Source organism: Salvelinus fontinalis, chromosome 3, assembly GCF_029448725.1.
Source record: "Salvelinus fontinalis isolate EN_2023a chromosome 3, ASM2944872v1, whole genome shotgun sequence".
Taxonomy (NCBI): Eukaryota; Metazoa; Chordata; class Actinopteri; order Salmoniformes; family Salmonidae; genus Salvelinus; species Salvelinus fontinalis.
Genome location: NC_074667.1, coordinates 20,310,901 through 20,334,928, shown reverse-complemented (window position 1 = coordinate 20,334,928; position 24,028 = coordinate 20,310,901). Strand labels below are relative to the sequence as shown.

Here is a 24,028-nt window from a genome sequence, read left to right as displayed (position 1 = left end):
TGGTGAATCAAGATGTAGCCTAGGCCTATTTACAATACAGGTGAATGCATATTCAATAGAAATGTGTGCATGCATTGAGTTATTGAGCTTGTTTCATGAAAATTATGTTTCCCTTCCATTTCCCCTCAGCAGTCTCCTGTGACCTCCACATCTGGCTTTTTCATCTGCTGGATTGTCTGAGACCAGCCACCCGGACAGCTGATGAAACTTTGGGATTGCACAACATGATATTTTTTGCACAAACTGTCGTCGTCATCACCAGGGTCTTGACATGACCGTAGTTCAGTGGGCAAATGCTCACCTTCGATGGCCACTGGCAAGCTGGAGAAGTGTGCGCTTCACGGATGAATCCCAGTTTCAACTTTACCGGGTAGATGGCAGACAGCATACATGGCGTCGTGTGGGAAAGTGGTTTACTGATGTCAACGTTGTGAACATAGTGCCCCATGGTGGCTTTGGGGTTATGGTATGGGCAGGCATAAGCTACGGACAACCAACACAATTGCATTTTATCAAAAGCAATTTGATTGCACAGAGATATCATAACGAGATCCTGAGGTCCATTGTAGTGCCCTTCATCCGCCACCTTCACCTCATGTTTCAGCATGGTAATACACAGACCCATATCTCAAGGACCTGTACACAATTCCTGGAAGCTGAAAATGTCCCAGTTCTTCAATGGCCTGCATACTCACCAGACATGTCACCCATTGAGCATGTTTGGGATGCTCTGAATAACTTTGTGTTTGACAGCGTGTTCCAGTTCCCGCCAATATCCAGAAACTTGGCACAGCCATTGAAGAGGAGTGGGTCAACATTCCACAGGCCACAATCAACAGCCTGATCAACTCTATGCTATGAAGATGTGTTGCGCTGCTTGAGGAAAACGGTGGCCACACCAGATACTGACTGGTTTTCTGATCCACACCCCTACTTATTGTGTGTCACACCCTGATCTGTTTCACCGGTCTTTGTGCTTGTCTCTTTGTGCTTGTCTAGTTTTCCCGGGTTTTGACCATTCTGCCTGCCCTGACCCTGAGCCTGCCTGCCATTTCTGTACCTTGTCACACCACCCTGGATTATTGACCTCTGCCTGCCCTGACCCTGTCCCTGCCTGACGTTCTGTACCATGTCACACCACCCTGGATTACTGACCTCTGCCTGCCCTGACCCTGAGACTGCCTGCCGTTCTGTACCTTTTGGACTCTGATCTGGATTACTGACCTCTGCCTGCCCTTGACCTGTCGTTTTGTCCCCCCCTGTTCTAGTAATAAACTTTTGTTACTGTGACACTGTCTGCATCTGGGTCTTCCCTGAGTCGTGATAGTACGAACTGGCCATGACTGACCCAGCAGACTCGGACCAGCTCCACAATGCTGTCTCCCTGCAAGGAGCCACCATTGGAATACACAAGGAGTTACATCAACGCCATAACGAGACAGATACAATATTGGGATCTCTATACATCTCTATGGCCAACAGGACAGAGAATGAGAAAGTGGATAGAATCTCGTTTCTTATGAGTATCAGTCAAATGAACGGATATATAAAATACATATTGATTACTACGTATAGTTTTGTAAGACTATAAATGACCAACCACCCATCTTTGGAGTAGTTAGAAGGTCTATTTCCATGTTTTTGAGAGGAGCAGGCTACTGTGGGAGACTTCCAGTAATTGTGCTAAACTAACAATACGATAACTTCAATAGTCTCCTAACTGCACGCAGAGACATAACACGGTTTCCATGAGTTTGTATAACTGTGGGTAAAATCTCAATCTCACAGAATCCCTTCAAGCCATGTCAGTGTCTGGAATAATATTCACCATTCTTTCTGCCATGAGTCATTTACACTGAGTATACAAAACATTAAGAACACCTGCTCATTCCATGACAGACTGACATGGTGAATCCAGGTGAAAGCTATGATCCCTTATTGATGTCACTTGTTTAAATCCACTTTAATCAGTGTAAATGAAGGGGAGGAGACAGGTTAAAGAAGGATTTTAAAGCCTTGTATCAAGAATGGTACACCACCCAAAGGGCATCCAGCCAACTTGGCAGAACTGTGGGAAGTATTGGAGTCAACATGGGCCAGCATCCCAGTGGAACGTGTTCAACACCTTGGAGGGGGAGGGGGTGCAACTCAATATTAGGATGGTTTTCCTAATGTTTAGTATACTCAGTGTATAAGTCATATTATAAACTGGGTGGTTCCAGCCCTGAATGCTGATTGGCTGACAACCATGGTATATGAGAGCGTATACAATGGGTATGACAAAACATGTGTTTTTACTGGTCTAATTACTTTAGTAACTAGTTTATAATGCCAATAAGGCACCTCAGGGGTTTGTGGTATATGGCCAATATACCACGACTAACGGCTGTATCCAGGCACTCCGCGATGTGTCGTGCATAAGAACAGCCCTTAGCAGTGGTATATTGGCCATATACCACACCCCCTCGGGCCTTACTGCTTAATCATTTTTAAAACAATATCATGGTGATACCTGCACACTGTCAAATGCTATTTGCAGTCAATGCACATAACCTACACACCAGTTTTTGCAGTCAGTTTTTTCTCCCCGTATTCTCGCCTTTTTGCCTTGCCACGGAGAATTGTTCAAATTAAATAAGTTCAATGTGTCATAAATAATTCTCCAAAGTCGTAACGACACAGCTGTAACGGGCGGTAAGAGTGTATATGATATTATAAATATTGTACCTCACATGGGACTCGTAATAAGACTAAGCAATTTGCCTATTAAATGTTTATCTGACTCCATAAAGATAATGAGCAATATGCAAGAGACTACAGTTGAACTATGTGCAATCAAGAATTATGCGTTTAGCTGATTAGGATCAAAGAATGGTCATGAGAAGTGAATATCAAAGCAAGTATTATTTAATAACTTTGTAAAATGAACGGGGCAATACCGATATTAACGAAGCATTTTTCTAGGCATGTAGACTCTAAGGTTAACTTACAATATAAAGCATGAACAAAGAGATGCTTATTAGGCCAGAGGTCTAGAAGCCTAGGAAATGGGAATTGGTCATACTACCTTCCTCCGTGAACTGGATACAGGATAAGAGAGAGAACAAAGGCATTTAATTCCATTCATAACATCTGAAGATGTACCTTTCAACCCAAGACCAACCATCATTGACAAATCAAACGATACCAAGTTTACAGTGCAACCTAACCACCAAGGCCCATTTAAATGCTCGTGAGGGGGATGAGACCAGTGTAAATAAGACATAATTCCTGAGAGGGCCATAGTAATTCAGAGGTCACCCTATACAGATACAAGTAACCACAGAGATCATACATAGGTATAGTTAGCATCAGAGTTATCCTCAGTGAACAAGTTTCAGATGGATACTATATCATATTGTATCATTTATTATTATTACTCATTCAACAGTCAGTCATCTGGATACAGTAACAGAGATACATTTTGTCCCCTCAGAGGGGGAGGGCTGACTAGTCCTAGGACATTGTCCATTGTCTCCTTGTGCTCCTGGACCATTTGCCATGCAACTCCAGGTGTCAGAGAGCTCATCAATTGGGCCCGAGCCTACACAGCCAGACATTTAAATGTGAGTGTGGTCTAAAGAGAATGAATCTGGCTTAGCTGTACAACACTACACATAATACATGCATTGCCTTCAGAAAGTATTCAGACCCCTTTACTTTTTTCACATTTTGTTATGTTAAAGCTTTATTCTAAAATGTATTACATTGTTTTATTTCCTCATAATTCTACACACAATAATAAAAAACAAAAACTGTTTTTTAGAAATGATTGCTAAATTATAAAACATAAAAAAATGGAAATATGACATTTACATAAGTATTCAGACCCTTTGCTCAGCACTTTGTTGAAGTACCTTTGGCAGCGATTACAGCATTGAGTCTTCTTGGGTATGACGCTTGGCACACCTGTGTTTGGGGAGTTTTTCCCATTCTTCACTGAAGATCCTCTCAAGCTCTGTCAGGTTGGATGGGAGCGTTTCTGCACAGCTATTTCAGGTCTCCAGAGATGTTCGATCAGGTTCAAGTCCGGGCTTTGGCTGGGCCACTCAAGGACATTCAGAGACTTGTCCCGAAGCCACTCCTGCGTTGTCTTGGCTGTGTGCTTAGGGTCGTTGTCCTGATGGAAGGTGAACCTTCGCCCCAGTCGGGGGTCCTAAGAGCTCTGGAGCAGGTCTTCATCAAGGATCTCTCTGTATCTTTCCCTCGATCCTGACTAGTCTCCCAGTCCCTGCCGCTGAAAAACATCCCCACAGAATGATGCTGCCACCACCATGCCTCACCATAGGGATGGTGCCAGGTTTCTATATTTTTTGCAAATTGATTAAAAGTAAAAAACAGAAATTAATTGTTTACAATTCGCTTTGCTATGAGACTCGAAATTAAGCTCAGGTGCAGCCTGTTCCCATTGATCATCCTTGAGATGTTTCTACAACTTGATTGGAGTCCACTTGTGGTAAATTCAATTGATTGGACATGATTTGAAAAGGCACACACCTGTCTATATAAGCCACAGTTGACAGTGCATGTCAGAGCAAAAACCAAGCCATGAGATCGAAGGAATTGTCAGTAGAGCTCTGAGACAGGATTGTGTCAAGGCACAGATCTGCGGAAGGGTACTGAAACATTTCTGCAGCATTGAAGGTCCCCAAGAACACAGTGGACTCCATTCTTAAATGGAAGAAGTTTGGAATCACCAAGACTCTTGCTAAAGCTGGCCACCCGGCCAAACTAAGCAATCAGGGGAGAAGGGCCTTGGTCAGGGAGGTGACCAAAAACCCGATGGTCACTCTGACAGAGCTTCAGAGTTCCTCTGTGGAGATGGGAGAACCTTCCAGAAGGACAACTACCTCTGCAGTACCTTTATGGTAGAGTGGCCAGACAGAAGCCATTCCTCAGTAAAAGGCACATGTCAGCCCGCTTGGAGCCAAAAGGCACCTAAAGGACTCAGACCATGAGAAACAAGATTCTCTGGTCTGATGAAACCAAGATTGAAATCTTTGGCCTGAATGTCAAGCGACACATCTGGAGGAAACCTGGCACCATCCCTACGGTGCCAAGCTTGTAGCGTCATACCCAAGAAGACTCAAGGCTGCAATGCTGCCAAAAGTGCTGAGTAAAGGGCCCGAATACTTATGTGATTTTTCAGTTTTTATTTTTTAGAAATTAGCGACATTTAAAAAAAAAAAATGTTTTTCCTTTATCAATATGGGGTATTGTGTGTAGATTGATGAAGGGAAAAAACGATAATCAATTTTAGAATAAGGCTGTAATGTAACAAAATGAGGAAAAAGTCAAGGGACTTTCCAAATGCACTGTATATTGGTTTTAAATATATGATCATATATTGCTTTTCTGTATGGAGTGGCTCAGGTGGCTGAGGTCCTTGACGATCATCTTGGCCTTCCTGTGCCACATGGTGCTGTAGATGTCCAGGAAGGCAAACAGTGAGCTCCCGGTGATGCGTAGGGCTGGCCACACCACCCTCTGGGGAGCGCTGCGGTTGTGGACGTTGCAATAGCCGCACCAGGAGAGAGCACACATTGGAGGGAGGAGATGGAGACAGTTTGACGGATTAAGGTAGAAAACAGCTATTTAATTTGATCGTAAATTGACACTACTACTATTGGGTATATTGAGAAAAAAAATACAATAAAATGGATGTATTAGAACGGTTATTTTATTTTATTCACGGCCTTCATCCATAACCGTCGGTTACACGGTTGCAACATTTCTACATGTCGTTTTGCATTATTCAAGTGTTTTTAACTTCTGTGCGACATGAGTGAGGCATGGAGCAGGCACGGTAGACGACGCGAGACACATTTGACAGATGTACTGAAAGTGCCAACATTTTTAGTACCGAACCGTTTTTCATGTTCTATTATCGAAAAACGACTGAAGTTTCAGTATAACATGCAACACTGAACTAATGTCACTGGCAACAACAAACAAAAAAATCACTGGCACCCTAGTGACCAATAAAAAAAATGGTGTTGCACTGCCAAGTCAAAGGGTCGCAAATTAGAATGTTTTGGTCGCAGTCTCGACCCCTCACTTTCACGACAACACACAGTTATACCCCGTGATAAGTCAATTCCATCTTGGTCATGACAGAGTACAAATCACACAAATCGCAGTAACTCTATTTGTAGATGCAGACAGGAAGCAAGGAAGTGTTGTGGTGTCTCTGTTGTCGTAATGTGTGTTTTGTCTTATATTTAATGTATTTTTCATTTTAAATCCCAGCCCCCGTCCCCGCAGGCGGTCATTGCAAATAAGAATTTGTTCTTAACTGACTTGCCTAGTTAAATAAAGGTTCAATAAAAAATAATATATACTGTATATGTAAAAGTAAACTTCTGTTAAAATTTTGGAAATTTGTCCGCACTCTCCCTCATTCCCACCTAGGGTGCGTCCCAAATTCGCAGACTATTCCCCATATTGTGCAGTACTTTCGACTAGGGCCCATATGACTCTAGTCAACACTCAGTTTGGAGAGAACATCCGCAGCCCACCAGAGGCATTCCTTTTCAAAGCCATGTTGCACTGAGCAGCTTCCTAACCTTGTTCACTGTGCTACTCAGATGCTCTAGTTTATTTGCCTCCCAGAGTTCTGGAGCTGAACAGAAGCAGTCTGCGCTAGGTCCCACGCAGCAGGGCCCAGTCTCTCTTTCTCTCCTCTCTCTCCCACACCTCCGCCACAGTGGGTGGGGACAGAAAAACACACACGCACACACTCCAAGTCTCTCCCTTTGTCTCTGTCTCTCGCTCTCCATTTCTATCTCTCGCACGCACACTCTCTCTCTTTGATTCTCTTTCTATCCTTATCTCTCACACACACTCACTGGTTTTTCATACTAGTGCATGCACTACTGTAAATATAAAACCTGTAGCCATCTAATGTTGAGGTGATCCAACTGCTGTGTTGCCCATCTTGATTAGAGACATAGCAATCTGTATTGAAATATAATTTAAATGGCAGGCTCTCATTCTCTCCTGTGGATTGGCATAACTTGTAGCACATTACAACACATACAGGGGAAATCCAATAGTCACGTCCAATATCACGTTTAATCAAATCTTCATTGATACTGTATGTGCCTACGCTAAGCATGTTTTGATAGGAAATTTAAAAAAAATATGAAGTTTTGCCTGAGAAATGTGTGTTATCGGGTTGTAAGACCTTGAGCTAGCACTGAATGGCTGCTGAGAGACATGCAAAAACATTGGCCAAAGTATCACAACACAACCATCATCAAAAAACTGCAACTCAATGTGCTGTGGGGCTTTCTTTTTGAATAGACTTCTGAGATTGAATGGGGGAAAGCAATGCATTTGTGTAGGGCCAGAGCAAAACTCCTCACAAATTGTGCTTTCGTCTAAACCTCCATATGTCATGACCATGACTCAATATGACACCTTAACGGTCATTAGGTAGAAAAACGATGGTCGGAGCTGGGCAGACCCTGGGCAGGGCAAATGTTGCCGGTTGTTACAGGAGACAAAAATAACTCTCTTTCAGAGACAGAAAGAGAGGGAGATAGGGGAAAGTGATAGAAGGAAAGAGAGAGACAAAGAGAGCGAGAGAGTGCTAGAGGTATGAGGACCACGGGGGCTGTATAGAGATCTGATATACAGTAAAGCTCTATGAGAGAGACAAGTTCTAGCCTGAAAGCTGAAACATCACTGTATCTGTCGAGCTGGTCAACCGCACTGGACTTCAACATTGCCTTTATAAATAAAAACATTGTACTGTGCAATCAATTGTGTAGTACTTCAAAAATCTCTCAGGAATGAGTAATAATTCTATACTATCCATTACCCCACTGAGTGGGGGACTTGGCAACTTTAGGTGGTGTGATCAAGTCTGTTAGTACGGCATTGATTGATTCTTGTCTGTAATCTGTGATAAGAGCCATTGATCATGTATCATGCCCTTAGAGCGAGCAGCAACAATCAGCTCGGCAAATAATACTATAGACATAGAAAGAGAAATGCATTGCCTTGCTGAAGAAAGGTTCCAAGCCAAGTTAGACAAAAAAAAACACCGTGAGAGCTAGGTTCTGGTTTGTAGCGTTCTAGGCTGAGATGCATCCATCTTCTTCAAAACACACCATGCATCCTAGCCGTTGTCTCTCTGGTCTGTGATGAAAACTCTGAAAAATTGTTATTCTAAAAGAGACTTCCTGCTGTATTTGCGGCGCAAGCAGTGCTTCAGTGGTCAGGCCAGAGAGGACTGGAGTTGGAGATGGCTGCGATTTGACCAGCAGCTACCCAGACAGTCTACATAGGCAACCAGAGGCCAGAGCAGGCGAGACTCTCGCTCTAGTGGCACAGCACTAGGCTAGCATAGGCCCAAGGCTCTGGCCTTAGTACCAGAGGAGGGTCTCAGCCTAACAGCAAGCCTTCTCCTTTATCTTTCCACTATCTGTGGATAGGCAAACCCCAGGCTGAATGGACTGTATGACCACCTCAGAATGTGTGAACGAGTGAGTCTGTGCTTACCCGGGGGTCCTATGAACCCACCACTACTGTTGAAATGGAATGTATGACCATCCCAGAATGTGCCCACCAATGCATAATTCAGAAACTTAAAATGTTAAACTTTCTGCAGTTTTGTACCAGGGGGGCTTACGGGGGGGGGGGGGGGGGGGGGGCGGGGGCTTTTCGATCTCATGAAACTATGGTACTTGATTTTCATGTGCCTGAATCCAGACATTGGGACGCAAACGAATCACCACAATTTGTAATTGCTTTTCCTAAGGAAAGCTAACAGGCCTTTGATTTATTAACTCACCCCGGGAAATCAGATAATCCTATCAAACAGATACCACTTTTTATGACACTTAGACACTGGAACACTTTTGTCCTAAGCCTTCTTTATCATAAACAGTTGCAGATGAAAATACTAGCAAAGTGAGAGAAGCAAAGCGTCCGTTTTCAGTCTGCTGCTCTCTCTGACAAATGCCAAATGTCCTCCACAAAAAGCTAAATTGCTCTGGAAACACCCAGCTTGGTGATAATCATAGAAAATTCACACGACATCCTATTGAAACGATCAGAATAAACACAATGGCAAAATCATGTTATTTTGTTTATGCTTTCAGCATCATTCTAGCACTTATGAGCACTTCAGAGAGAATCAGGTGGGTCTAAGTGCTGCTATTACCAAGATACAAAGTTGCCCGTTTGCGCCATTACATTCCTTCATTACAATTATGTTCTGACTATGAAAATTCAGCACATCTTACTAAACGACTGGGGCTAGCAATGTAAATGTAATATGACCAGTAAGTGTTTTATTTGGTTATATGTCAATAGGATAAACGACAACAAAATGGACGTCAAAATGTTGATTTCAAAACATGCACATTTGAGGAATCACCCCACAAATGATATAAAATCTTTGAACGTATTGGATAGATACAAGCAAGCTGGTAATACTGCAGCTCCACCTTTACCTGTGATAGGCATATTGGTTTTGCCTATCCAATCCTTCTAGATCAACAAGTGCCTAGGGAACTGGGGGACTATAGGGGTTTTGTTAAAAGGTTAAGGTTACAGTAAATATCAGGGTTATGGGATGGCATGTCAGTCGTGCTCCTTTAGTCACACCCCATCTGTGTCAGATTCCTCTAAACAACCCGGAAGCGAAAGCCACCATAACTTCCTGGCAGACGAGCCTGGTTCCTAACGCCTCGATCACACCGATAGTGTTATTGAGCATAATGGTCCGCAGCATCATCAGGATATGTGTGTAACAAAAGTTCAACGTTCACTTTCTGCTACCATTTCTGTCAATCCGTCTACGCCTAAAGTTTGACTCATACGTTCGACAACGCAACTGCAATTGCCCTTGCAACGCAATGCTGCAAGACAAACGCAGCATCCCGCTGGAAATGAATGTACTTCTGGTGTACCAAAATGCAACGACACTATCAGTGTGATTGAGGCGTAAGGCTGTAACCCAGAGAGCGTGAAGTATACGAGCCAACCACCCACTGGTCCCGGTCCAGAGACACTGGAGCAGGTGTGGAGCAGTGTGGAGTACTGAAGATGAACTAACCAATGCACGGAGCCCAGATCAACTGAACAACCTAATAGTCTCCACTCCGGGAGTCATAAAGATTCTCTCGTTTGTAACCCGTCTGTCATCTTTACAACCCCAGCGGCTACATCAATCACCCCCCCCCCCCCCCCCCCCTTTCCTTCCTTTCATCTCCCCACCTCCCTCCTCCACTGGCCCGAGGTTTGTACCCATGATTGGTAAATGGTAATCAATGTCCCACAATGGTGGACAGCTTCATCGCAACAATTTATCCCAGGGGAGGGTGGTGTCTACGATCGCCTAGGAGGCTGCCCCCAGAGAAGCCAGATATGCATTCAGGGGAGGTACATAAATAACAATAAATCAATAAGGGTTTCATTTTGACCCTTGAAATGTACATACTGCTATAATAGAATATGACAGTGTCAGATGTAATAGACAACGTCAATTTGTCTCGACCTGGGAGCCCATTGCTCGCAAATACTGTGTCGCATTATACGCACCTTATGCACCACATTATGATGTCACCTGTTTTATCCTCGTACAGTCACTACTGATATTGGAAAGAATCTAATTTAATATCTAGATAATACCAGGACAAGTGAGCTGTATACATTCTTCCCAGTGGCAACCCGGCATTCAGGGCAGATGAGAGCCCCATCTGTTTTGAGCCCCTCCTGTTTAGTTTGTTGCCTGTTTTGCATGTTGTTTTGGCATTAATACGTGTCACATATCAGTTTACGAACAGTGTAAAAAAAAAAGTGTTCATAAAGCTTTATACAAACATGGTCTCTTTTTTGTTTAATTGAGTAAGGCAGCTCCAAAATGCAGGTGTTTCAGCCTAGCTCAGTGCTTTCTGTGGTGACGGGGCAGCCAGCGGAAAATACGGAGCGCAGGGGTTGGTAATGTCCTGTAATTGGCCTAGTGTTCTGTCACTAATGGGGACACTACATCACCGCAAAATCTACGGATAGAGCTCGAAAATCTATGGGTAGAGCCCATTGGGTGCTGCCATAGAGTTACATTAGAAGAAGTGCCCACCCAAGAAGGCTCAAGGTCATTGGCCACAGATAAAACACATTCAACTCACATTATATCTACCGTGTCTTTGATTGGACTGATCTATCTGATCTATCTACCGTATCTTTGATTGGACTGATCTATCTACCGTATCTTTGATTGTCAACATCATACTTTCAAAATCTTAGCTAGCAAGCTAGCAGTTATCATGAATCTAGTCGACAATCTACTGGCAAATCCTTTTCAATCCTTGTCTTACGAAGATAAATTACGGGCCATTGGACATAAACATGACACAAGTTGGAATAAAGAGATGTGTATACTGTAGCCCAAAAAGTAATACTAAGTGTATGTTGAGTAGTAAGCTGTTAGTAGCCCATGTGCCTCACCTTAAAAATGTTGTCCCTTTCCTCCTCATAATTTAGCCTACTGTTCTGACTTGGTGGTGCACATGTAGCCTATAGCCTGTGTCGTGTCTTTGGCTATGCCGGATTAAGAAATATGACATGCTATTCTATAAAATAATTTCTCTGTAATTAATATTACCTGATTAAGCTAATCATGTAAATGTAATTAACTAGAAAGTCGGGGCACCAAGAAAGAATGTTTATAGAGCTGTTATCTTCCGAATAACTCTTAAAGACCTGGTAATCTTTTACCTCATTAGCAGTCAATATTTAATCGTCACCTTATTCAGTCTCATCTGAAAGTTGTAAATTCTTGGTTAACTTCACGAACACTGGCTAACAAGTTGAATCAGCAATACAAAATTTGGTTTAATTGTTTATTTACTAAATACCTAAATAATCACACAGAATTACATCTACACAGAATGGATCATACATTGAATACTAATTGTCATAAAGGAAAACGTCCCTAGTGGACGGAACATAAATGACGGCTGGTTACACAAAGAAAGGGGGTTTGGTTTGAGTGAAAGAGCGGGAAGACTGCGTAACAAAGGGAAAAGCTATGCTATTGTAAATACAGTATCTTATGCATTCTAAATAACTGCACATTTGAAAATGCAATAAATATTTACTCTGAGCTGCGCTTCGGTAGATTGGTCGTAGATAGAAGGCCGGGTTGTCCAGCATGGATCTCTTGTCCTCTGAAGAATGTCTAGTGGTGAACTGGAGCATGGTAGAATGGATACTCTGTCCATCCTCTCCAAGCCCATGTTTACTGCTGCTGTTGCTAACGCAACGGCTAGGTGGTATCACTTCTTTAGTGAATAAGAGTTCAAAGTTCATACCAAGTTGCCATACTTTAAGCTCATGCTATATTCTGGCTGGTATAGTCGAAATTCATCCTTTCGGCGTGTTGATCGTCATCTTCACGTTGAAATTCCATGCTAATTTCGTTAGGTTCTTGTCGTTCAACCAGAGCTCACGCTGAGGTTGGCTTAGTTCTGTTGGTGATCTTGTCCTTTTAACGCAGGGACCGCAAGTCCTCACGTCCTTGGAACAGAAAGTTACGCTTTCGTAAAGGGGCTTATATAGGGTTGGGAGAGAGGGACGTGTTTCATAGTATACAACCAATGCCTGTGCACATGGGCGGGGCCACTGAGTTGAGCATAGTTCACTCATGAAAACCACTTCTCTCATTTAGAAGCTAAAATTACATTTAATCTTTTCACAGATAGTTTCATATTTAAACATTTAAATTGCACAACAACTCCATGTGAATCTGATAACTAGAATGTGTAGACGTTCCAAGATACAGTTTATGTCATCCTATCATCAGTTATAATGTCTCAGACAACAACGGATCTGACATCCTATTCATTAAGTACCAACGCATATTTTCAACTGGTTGGATTACCGAAATATGGTTCCGTTTCCCACCTTTTGATGTTACCAGACTCTATGTTAACAAAGGTTTTCCAGAGTCCCTCTGTAGAGTAGAGAGAGAGAAAAGGGGAAAGGTATTTATGGGGGTCATAAACCTCCCCCAACAGGCCAACGTCATGACACCTGTTTAAGAGAAATGTAATCATTGAATATTGTAAGAGCTTTCATTGTCTGCTTATAAGCCCCCTTTATTTATCCTACGGTTCAGACTTGGGGTACATGGCGAATACTGTAAGAACGGAACATGTTCTGAATTGCTGAACAAATAGTTATATTGACTAAGTCCGCCCTAGCTCACTCATTAATGTCTTAATAAAAATTACGGATTGACTCTTGTCCGTTCGTCGTCCCCTTGTGACATAGTTTGTACAGCTCAATTGTCAGTAGAAACCACATTTGTTTAAGCAAGTCAGCCATATCAGCTGACTTGTTTTTTTAAAGGAAGTAAATGAGGCTGAATGAAATGTTATACATGCCAGAAAAGGCTCCGCTGTTAGCCAGGTGTAGCAGTGGTACAGATTCACTCCATGGTGCTAAAAAGAAAGCTCTGCTGTTGTGCCAGCTTTATACAAGCCCTAACAGTTTGTGGGCACCGTTTGTCACCGTTACAGTGCAATTAATATATAGCTTAGTGTTGTGTTGTGCTGTGTAGTGGCTATGCTGGAATGCATCAAAATATTTTGGGGGTAGTTTGCCCCACTAAGATTTACATGCTAAAATCGCCACTGATTCTTCCTACTTCCCAAGTTACCGGTATGTGATTCTATCAATTAAGAATCTTGGCTAAAACTATGTGCTTTGAATAGCAGACACAGCTTGAAGTAAACTTCGCAACACTGAGATTTGGGACAAACATGTATTGTTTACCATGAGGTAAACATGAGTTATTAGCATGCGGTAAACATGTATTGAGTGAAAAGACACTACATGCATACACAATTAAGCAATATTCATGTCCTCTTAATATGGTCAAATGCGGAAACTATTATTTCGAAAACAAAGCGTTTATTCTTTCAGTGAAAACGGAACCATTACGTATTTTATCGAACGGGTGGCATACATAAGTGTAAATGTTGCTTTTACATTGCAGAATCTTCAATGTTATGTCATAATTCAGTAAAATTCGGGCAAATTAATTACGGTCTTTGTTAGGAAGAAATGGTCTTCACACAGTTCGCAACGAGCCAGGCAGCCAAAATGCTGCATATACACTGAGTCTGCTTGCACAGAACGCAAGGGAAGTGACACATTTTCCCTAGTTAATATAGCTTGCTAACATGAATTTCTTTTAACTAAATATGCAGGTTTAAAAAATATATACTTGTGAATTTTTTTTAATATAGAGCCGTTCTTAAAAAACACCCCTTCGTGCACCCTCGTTGTAAAGTGTTACCTATAGTTACTAAAACCCAGGCACGCAACATTCACATGCCCCTCCCGCCCCCAAACATTCTGAAATGATATTGTCCCCCCCAGCTTTATCATTGAAATGTGATTTAGGACAATGTGGAATTCTCCGAGCGGTCGGGCAGGCTGTTTGGTGTAGAGGTTGACCAATTAATCGGCATGGCCAATTAATTAGGGACGATTTCAAGTTTTCATAACAATCGGTAATCGACATTTTTGGACGCCGATTATATTGCACTCCACGAGGAGACTGCGTGGCAGGCTGACCACCTGTTACGCGAGTGCAGCAAGGGGCCATGGAAAGGTGCTATCTAGCATTAAACTTATCTTATAAAAATCAATCAATCTTAACATAATCACCAGTTAACTACGCATGATTGATGATATTACTAGTTTAACTAGCTTGTCCTGCATTGCAAATAATCAATGCGTTGCCTGTTAATTTATCATCGAATCACAGCCTTCTTCGCCAAACGGGTGATGATTTAACTTCTTTGGGACTGGAGGGCAGTATTGAGTAGCTTGGATAAAAAGGTGCCCAGAATAAACTGCCTGCTACTCAGTTCTAAAAGCTAGAATATGCATATAATTAGTAGATTTGGATAGAAAACACTCTGAAGTTTCTAAAATGGTTTGAAGGATGTCTGTGAGTATAACAGAACTCATATGGCGGGCAAAAACCTGAGAAAAAAATCCAACCAGAGAGTGGGAAATCTGAGCTTTCTAGTTTTTCAAGTCATTGCCTATCAAATATACAGTATCTATGGGGTCATATTGCACTTCCTAAGGCTTCCACTATATGTCAACAGTCCTTAGAACCTTGTTTAAAGCTTCTACTGTGAAGGAGGGGGAAATGAGAGCTGTTTGAGTCAGGGGTCAGCAGAGTGCCACGAGCTGAGTCTCGCGCGCTCCCGTGAGAGTTAGCTGAGTTAGCTGCTCCATTGCATTCCTAAAGACAAAGGAATTCTTCAGTTGAAACATGATAAAACATCTTAAAGATTGATTCTATACTTCGTTTGACATGTATCTACGAACTGTAATATGACTTTTCGTCGGAACTTTCGCCTGGACTTGCCCACGCCTCCTGAGTTTGGATTGTGTACTAAACGCGCAAACAAAAAGGAGGTATTTGTACATTAATTATGGACTTTATCGAACAAAACAAACATTTATTGTGGAACTGGGATTCCTGGAGGTGCATTCTGATGAAGATCATCAAAGGTAAGTGAATATTTATAATGCTATTTCAGACTTCTGTTGACTCCACAACATGGCAGGTATCTGTATGGCTTGTTTTTGTGTCTGACCGCCCAACTCAGATTATTGCATGGTGTGCTTTTTGAAATCTGACACAGTGGTTGCATTAAGGAGAAGTGTATCTATAATTCCATGCATAACAATTGTTTCTTTTAGCAATGTTTATTAAGAGTATTTCTGTAAATTGATGTGGCTCTCTGCAAAATCACTGGATGTTTTGGAACTACTGAACATAACGCGCCAATGTAAATTGAGATTTTTGGATATAAATATGAACTTTATCAAACAAAACATACATGTATTGTGTAACATGAAGTCCTATGAGTGACATCTGATGAAGATCATCAAAGGTTAGTGATTAATTTAATCTCTTTCTGCTTTTTGTGACTCTGGCTGGAAAAATGGATGTGTTTTTCTGTGACTGGGTGCTGACCTAACATAATCGTGTGGTGTGCTTTTGTCGTAAAGCCGTTTTTGAAATCGGATACTGTGGCTGGACTTACAAGTTTATTTTTAAAATGGTGTAAAATACTTGTATGTTTGAGGAATTTTAATGTACCTTTTAATGTACCAATGTACCTAACCATAAGCATCAATGCCTTTCTTTAAAAAAATGCATATTAAACCTGCATATTTAGTTAAAAGAAATTCATGTTAGCAAGCCATATTAACTAGGGAAAATGTGTCACTTCCCTTGCGTTCTGTGCAAGCAGACTCAGTGTATATGCAGCATTTTGGCCGCCTGGCTCGTTGCGAACTGTGTGAAGACCATTTCTTCCGAACAAAGACCGTAATTAATTTGCCCGAATTTTACAGAATTATGACATAACATTGAAGATTCTGCAATGTAACAGCAATATTTAGACTTATGTATGCCACCCGTTCGATAAAATACGTAACGGTTCCGTTTTCACTGAAAGAATAAACACTTTGTTTTCGAAATAATAGTTTCCGGATTTGACCATATTAATGACCTAAGGCCCGTAAATCTGTGTGTATATTATAATTAATTCTATGATTTGATAGAGCAGTCTGACTGAGCGGTGGTAAGCAGCAGCAAGCTCGTAAGCATTCATTGAAACAGCACTTTCCTGCGTGTGCCAGCAGCTCTTCGCAATGTTTGAAGCACAGCGCTGTTTATGACTTCAAGCCTATCAACTCCAGAGATTAGGCTGGCAATACTATAGTGCCTATAAGAACATCCAATAGTCAAAGGTATATGGAATACAAATGGTATAGAGAGAAATAGTCCTATAACTCGTATAATATCTATAACCTAACATTTCTTAACTGGGAATATTGAAGACTCGTGTTAAAAGGAGCCACCAGCTTTCATGTTCTTATGTTCTGAGCAAGGAACTTTAAAGTTTGCTTTTTTACATGGCACATATTGCACTTTTACTTCCTTCTCCAACACTGTGTTTTTGTATTATTTAAACCAAATTGAACATGTTTCATTATTTATTTGAGACTAAATAGATTTTTATTTATGTATTACATTAAGTTAAAATAAAAGTGTTCATTCAGTATTGCTGTGATTGTCATGATTACAAATGTGTATGTAAATATCGGCCGATTAATCGGTATCGGCTTTTTTTGGGTCCTCCAATAATCGGTATCGGCGTTGAAAAATCATGATCGGTCGACCTCTAGTTTGGAGATTTTATCCGACTGGATTAAAAAATATAGTATTCAGACCCATTGACTTTTTCCAAATTTTGTTACGTTACAGCCTTATTAAAAAACTGTTTAAATATTTTTTTCCCTGATCAACCTACACACAATATCCCATAATGATAAAGCAAAAACTGTTTTTTGACATTTTGGATTTAAAAAATATATATAACATTTACATAAGTATTCAAACCCTTTACTCAGTACTTTGTTGAAGAACCTTTGGCAGCGATTACAGCCTCGAGTCTTCTTGGGTATGACGCCAAGCTTGGCACAAACTGTATTTGGGGAGTTTCTCCCATTCTTCTCTGCAGATCATCTCAAGCTCTGTTAGGTTGGATAGGGAGCGTTGCTGCACAGTTATTTTCAGGTCTCTCCAGAGATGTTAGATCGGGTTCAAGTCTGGGCTCTGGCTAGGCCACAAGGACATTCAGAGACTTGTCCCTGAGTTGTCTTGGCTGTGTGCCTGTTGTACTGTTGGAAGGTGAACCTTCGCCCCAGTCGGAGGTACTGAGCGATCTGGAGCAGGTTTTCATCAAGGATCTCTCTTTACTTTGCTCTCTTCATCTTTGCCTCAATCCTGACTATTCCCGCAGTCCCTGCCATTGAAAAACATCCACACAGCATGAGGCTACCACCACCATGCTTCACCATAGGGATGTTGCCAGGTTTCCTCCAGACGTGATGCTTGGTATACAGGCCAAAGAGTTCAATCTTGGTCTCATCAGACCAGAGAATCTTGTTTCTCGTGGTCTGAGAGTCTTTAGGTGCCTTTTGGCAAACTCCAAGCGGGCTGTCATGTGTCTTACTGAAGAGCGGCTTCTGTCTGGTCACTCTGCCATAAAGGCCTGATTGGTGGAGTGCTGCAGAGATGGTTGTCCTTCTGAAAGGATCTCCCATCTCCACAGAGGAACTCTAGAGCTCTGTCAGAGTGACCATCGGGTTCTTGGTCACCTCCCTGACCAAGGCCCTTCTCCCCCGATTGCTCAGTTTGGCCGGGAGGCCAGCTTTAGGAAAAGTCTTGGTGGTTCCAAACTTCTTCCATTTGAGAATGATGAAGGCCACTGTGTTCTTGGGGACCTCAATGCAAAAGTATTTTGTTACCCTTCTGTGCATCGACACAATCCTGTCTCGGCGCTCTGTGGACAATTACTTCGACCTCATGGCTCGGTTTTTGCTCTGATATGCACTGTCAACTGTGGGACCTTATATAGACAGGTGTGTACCTTTCCAAATCATGTCCAATTAAATGAATTTACCACAAGTGGACTCCAATCAAGTTGTAGAAACATCTCAAGGATGATCAATGGAAACAGGATGCACCTGAGCTCAATTTCGAGTCTCATAGCAAAGGGTCTGAATACTTATGTAAATAATGTATTATTATTATATTTTTTTAATACATTCGCAACATTTTCCCCCAATTTTTTTTGCTTTGTGATTATGGGGTATTGTGTGTAGATTGATGATTTAAAAAAAAAACTTTTTTAGTATAAGACTGTAATGTAACAAAATAGGGAAAAAGTCAAGGGGTCTGAATACTTTCCGAAGGCACTGTATATATGTCCCGCTCCCTGCTAAAACCGATTCACCATCTAGGTCAATATGGGTTCAAGGGCAATCCCTAAGCCCTTTGAGAGTCTGCTGATTATTGTTGTGGATCACCATCTAATTGTATTAATACAGCCATTGATTGGATGGTGAGAGAAAGTTCTGGCTGAGTGTTAGCCTAAAAGTGAGAACTATCAGCCCCCAAAAGCTCTCAAGGATTCAACTCAGACACTTCTGACCTCCAGCAAGGTCAGACACTAATAACCCGATTTAAAACGTTCCAAGCCCCCCCCCCCCCCTTCCCATCACAAATCAGACTCTTATTCCTCTACACTGGTCCCCCTTATTGGAAGCAGGCTGTATTTCATTGGGAGAGTAAGGGTAAAGGGGCCTATTCACGATCAATGGTAAGCTGTACAATAAATGGTTTGGTCAATAAAAGGTCAAGAACAATGCAAGATAATAAATAATTGGGCTGCACACACCAAGCAACCAATACTTGACTTGCATCAGAAATAAGAGTCTGTGAAAACTAGTTGATAGAGTCAGTTCATACATTCCGAGACAAATCAAGATTTACCCCAAGGAAAATGCAAAACATTGCAAATTAGGTCCTAAACATTATGAGTCTGAATGACCAGCTCTGGAGTGGTTGATACAATACATCTCCTTACGACACAGTACTTTTCTGAAGGATATGTACGCACATTCATGGAACAATGGAATTGTGGTGTAGGCCTACAGATTATGAAAGGATTCAGGATTCAATCAATGCTTTCTTGATTGATTTCTAAATATCCAGAGTTATACAGCATATGTTGGATACACTTGGCAATAGAAAGGCAAGAATTGTATATAAAACTCACAATGTATGACTGAGAAGGTCTATATAAAACATCCTCTGATGTACGCTATAGAAGAGTCACATGGTAAACCTTAAGATATAGTCTAACTAATAAGAATTGTCCCAGTTTTGAGTGAAATTTCAAACAAAGAAACGCAGATAGCAAATAACCGAGATGTGTTGTTTTAGACATAAAATATTCCATCCCATTATAACTGGAGGTATACTCATACTACTACCACTACTACCACTACTACTAAAATAATAATAATAAGTTGTGAATATGCTGCTTTGACGGGTAGCCTTGAAACTGTATGTGGCCATGCAACGGGTAGCCTAATGCACACGTCCAATTTCCATGCACACAGGAGTCCGCGCATCAAGTGTCAACTCCACTCGTTTTCAGGATGTGAGAAATTCGCCCACAAACAATTCCAATTCAAAATCATTTCTAGACAATAACACATATGCTGTGAACTAACAGTCGCTCCATAAAGTGTGTTTAATTTCGTTCTCTCCCCTTACCTGGCGCAAATAAAAAGCTGCAGTGCATATCCTATTGGGTTTGAAGTCGAGAGGCTACCAATCTATACAATAATGTAATCGCATAAACTACCGTAGGACTACTATGCAGTAGTGATTTTGTCTCAATGCCCTAGCTCATTTCCCAAAGTAAAGTGGCATTTGAACTATTTTCTATTTGACTTTTATTCCCCAGAAATCCATGCGCAATCATTGAGCTCGAGAACAAATAGCCCATACATATTGCGCAACACATTACTCTTTTTTATTTAGACATATACATATTTGAGAATATCTTGAGACAGAATTCTGTTTTAAACAAGCAGCGAACAAGTTCACTGTAAACCGATGATTTAGATAATGGAGACAGAACATTATGCACGGTCAATATTTCACTTGAGATATTTCTCCGCCTTCATCAGTGTAGCAAATAGCAACAAGTTCAACCTTTGATTTAATTGCATCGTTAATAGCGCTTAACTAATGAGATGATATCAATGATAACTGGCAAGGCGTTCTCTGGTCGGTCGACATAGGAAACTCTCCAATTTAGAATTTTAGTTCCCCTCTTTTCCCTTGACTACCGACATTGAGGAAGGAAAAGAGCTCGTAATGAAGTTGCTCTTACAGCCGGTTTATAAATGTCCAAAATAAATGCAAAAGTAGACCAAACATTATGTTCCTACCTTTCTACGTGGGAAAATGTCAAAGCAGACTCTGGTAGCAAGTTGGGAGAGACTGTTCCTCTTTATCCGACTTGTGTTTTTCGAAAATATATGATCCCCTATGAGCAGCAGTCCTAGCAGCTGCAGCGCGGACAGTCTGAAGCGCCCTCTTCTCTGCCACCACGTTGGTATCTAAGTGCCCTTTTCGAGAGAACAGGGGAAAAAAGCCTCTTGCGGTGATGGAGAGAACTTGCAAATTAAAGTGAGAGAAGGAGAGAGAGAGTGTTGAAAGAAAAATGGTGAGAATAAGCCTTGCCGCATCATATAAACCATTGATTCTTGTTAAAAAAAATACCCCCCCCCCCCCAGCATATCAAATCATGTGGCGGGTTGGTGTAACGGACGTGGTTCGATGAAACAACGATTTATTTATGATTAGTAACCTCTTCCCCAGGCTTTGATTGCCCACGGTGCATATAAACCTAGAACACTAAAGACAAAAAAGTAAAGTATTTGTCATTATTTGATCTTAGGGAATCACACAACTGAGAGGCATGGCTCGGGAACCAGACACATGTGGTGTGCTAGAAAAACTTTCCCAAATCGGGGGGCTAAATGATAGTTAGCTATCTAGAAGTTATCTTTCAGTTAATGTAAGAGACAGCCCTGCTGGCTATACAAATTCAAATCGGTGTTGCACTTATGGGGAAAACTAATTTATATAATACATGACAGTATGGACTCAAGCAGCTAGCTACATTTTACATTAAATAAACCCCTTCAGGATGAACATAAACAGAGTTAGGGTTAACAATACGGGAAGGTTTTGTCAGAGATAATTGATGAGAGATTGAGCCAATGACTATCTGGATTTCCTCCCAAAATTCTATTGGTTTTGGGACTTTCTCCTGACCTTTCTATGAGATTAACAAAAGCCATTTTTGGGAGGAAGTGTCTGGTGCGTGAGATTACATGATGAGTTACATTGCCTGTGGCCTAAAGACTTGTATTAGATTCCTGTTCTAAGGCCAAGGCTTTAGCTCAGCACGGTCACACATGCTAAAGGTACATCTGCAAAGAGGGATGCAGTAAGGAGCAACTCAAACATTATTCCTAATATATATAGTCACACAAAGGACAACTGTAAGAGCAGCAGAGACAATGGAGAGACCCTTGCAAGAATACTATCTTCCAACAAAATAAGAGTCAATCAAATCAAATCATCAAATCAAATTGTATTTGTCACATGCACCAAATAGAACAGGTGTAGACTACCGTGAAATGCTTATTTACAGTACAAGCCCTTTCCCAATAACGCAGAGTTAAAAAGTAAGAAAAGATGAGAAAAAAAATTGTATATACATTTAAAAAAAAGGATGTATTCACAAAAGAATGTCTTTACAGAATCCCAATTTATTTCAACAATATTTTGTTTTTCAAAGAAATTAAATACATGTCAATGATCCGTAGATGACTAAGATTTCCTGTGATCCCAAAAGTAAAAGTACCTTTCTTTACCGTAGTGCCACCTCTCTTGCTGTTACTAGATCTTTAAATATTCTGTTATTAGAAACGCTCACTAAGAAAATGTCTATTGAATATTCCATTGTTCTCAGTGAGGTGTTGCAGTGACGTGCGGTGAAGTCTGAGGCCAGGTTGGCAATTTCTATTGAGCCCCCATCCCCCCCAATCGGCTGTTTACCAGTTTCGCTTTCTGCCAGGCCCAGTTCACTGCATTTCTGCTCGATTTGCTCATAAAAACTATCAGTCTTGTCACTGCCGTTCCAGTGCTTCCATTGTGTCACTGATACCGGTATGACAGAAGTCCATATCCATCACCTTGTTCTGCAGATCACGGAATAGCGTGTAAGTTTCAGTGAAAATTCCTTCATAGGCCAAGGGCAAAAAGCAAACACGCGGTCTCTAAATGGCTTGGTAACTGTTCATGTTTTTCAGCAAATGCATGTAATAGTTTCACATAGATACCCCTGGGCCTGTTTGATGATCTGGCACTCATCGTCGCCACGAAATGCCAACTCCTGTTTACCTAGGTAGCATTATGTAGCAAAAATGAGCAAGGTTTTTCAAAACGTCATTATTCTCTTTTACCTTTGCATTGTGCTTACATACTGATGTTCAATCTCCATTGTTCATTCAATGGCAGATCTATCCGTGAGCTGCCAAATGACTTAAGAGCCATCTGGCTTTGGATGTGAGACACAGATTTCTAACGCTTGTTGAGTGCTATAGGCAATTTGCTCAAGTCGCAGTAACCAGCTCTTGTCCACACGCTGTCGCTGGTGGAGAACAGCAGGCAGGGAGAGCAGGAGAGTTGGCTGCCAGCAGCGCAGCCACAGAGCCAGACGTTCTGTTGATACCACTCAGATTGAAAATATTATGTTACTTTTTTGCCCCTTCCTTTGATGTACAGTTGAAGTTGGAAGTTTACACACACCTTAGCCAAATACATTTAAACTCAGTTTTTCACAATTCCTGACATTTAATCCAAGTAAAAATCCCCTCTCTTAGGTCAGTTAGGATCACCCCTTTATTTTAAGAATGTGAAATGTCAGAATAATAATAGAGACAATGATTTATTTCAGCTTTAATTTATTTCATCACATTCCCAGTGGCTCAGAAGTTAACATACACTCAATTAGTACTTGGTAGCATTGTCTTTAAACTGTTTAACTTGGGTCAAACATTTCGGGTAGCTTTCCACAAGCTTCCCACAATAAGTTGGGTGAATTTTGGCCCATTTCCTGCTGACAGAGCTGGTGTAACTGAGTCAGGGTTGTAGGCCTCCTTGCAAACACATGCTTTTTCAGTTCTGCCCACAAATGTTCTATGGGATTGAGGTCAGAGCTTTGTGATGGCCACTCCAATACTGTGACTTCTCTGTCCTTAAGCCATTTTACCACAACTTTGGAAGTATGCTTGTGGTCATTGTCCATTTGGAAGACCCATTTGCAACCAAGTTTTAACTTCCTGACTGATGTCTGGAGATGTTGCTTCAATATCTCCACATAATTTTCCCTCGTCATGATGCCATCTGTTTTGTGAAGTGCACCAGTCCCTCCTGCAGCAAAGCACCCCCACAACATGATGCTGCCACCCCTGTGCTTAACGGGTTGGAATGGTGCTC

At 41.5% G+C, this 24,028-nt stretch overlaps 1 protein-coding gene across 2 annotated transcripts in view; it reads right to left on the bottom strand.

Annotated features, from left to right (window-relative positions):
* The window catches only part of LOC129840734 (cadherin-22-like), a 334,105-nt gene extending 312,946 nt beyond the window's left edge, over nucleotides 1-21,159 (bottom strand). For both annotated transcript variants that reach the window (XM_055908876.1, XM_055908883.1), the window contains exon 1: nucleotides 20,905-21,159. The gene's annotated coding sequence lies outside the window, so the exon portion shown is untranslated. The remainder of the gene's footprint in view (nucleotides 1-20,904) is intronic.
* Nucleotides 21,160-24,028: the final 2,869 nt, after the last annotated feature.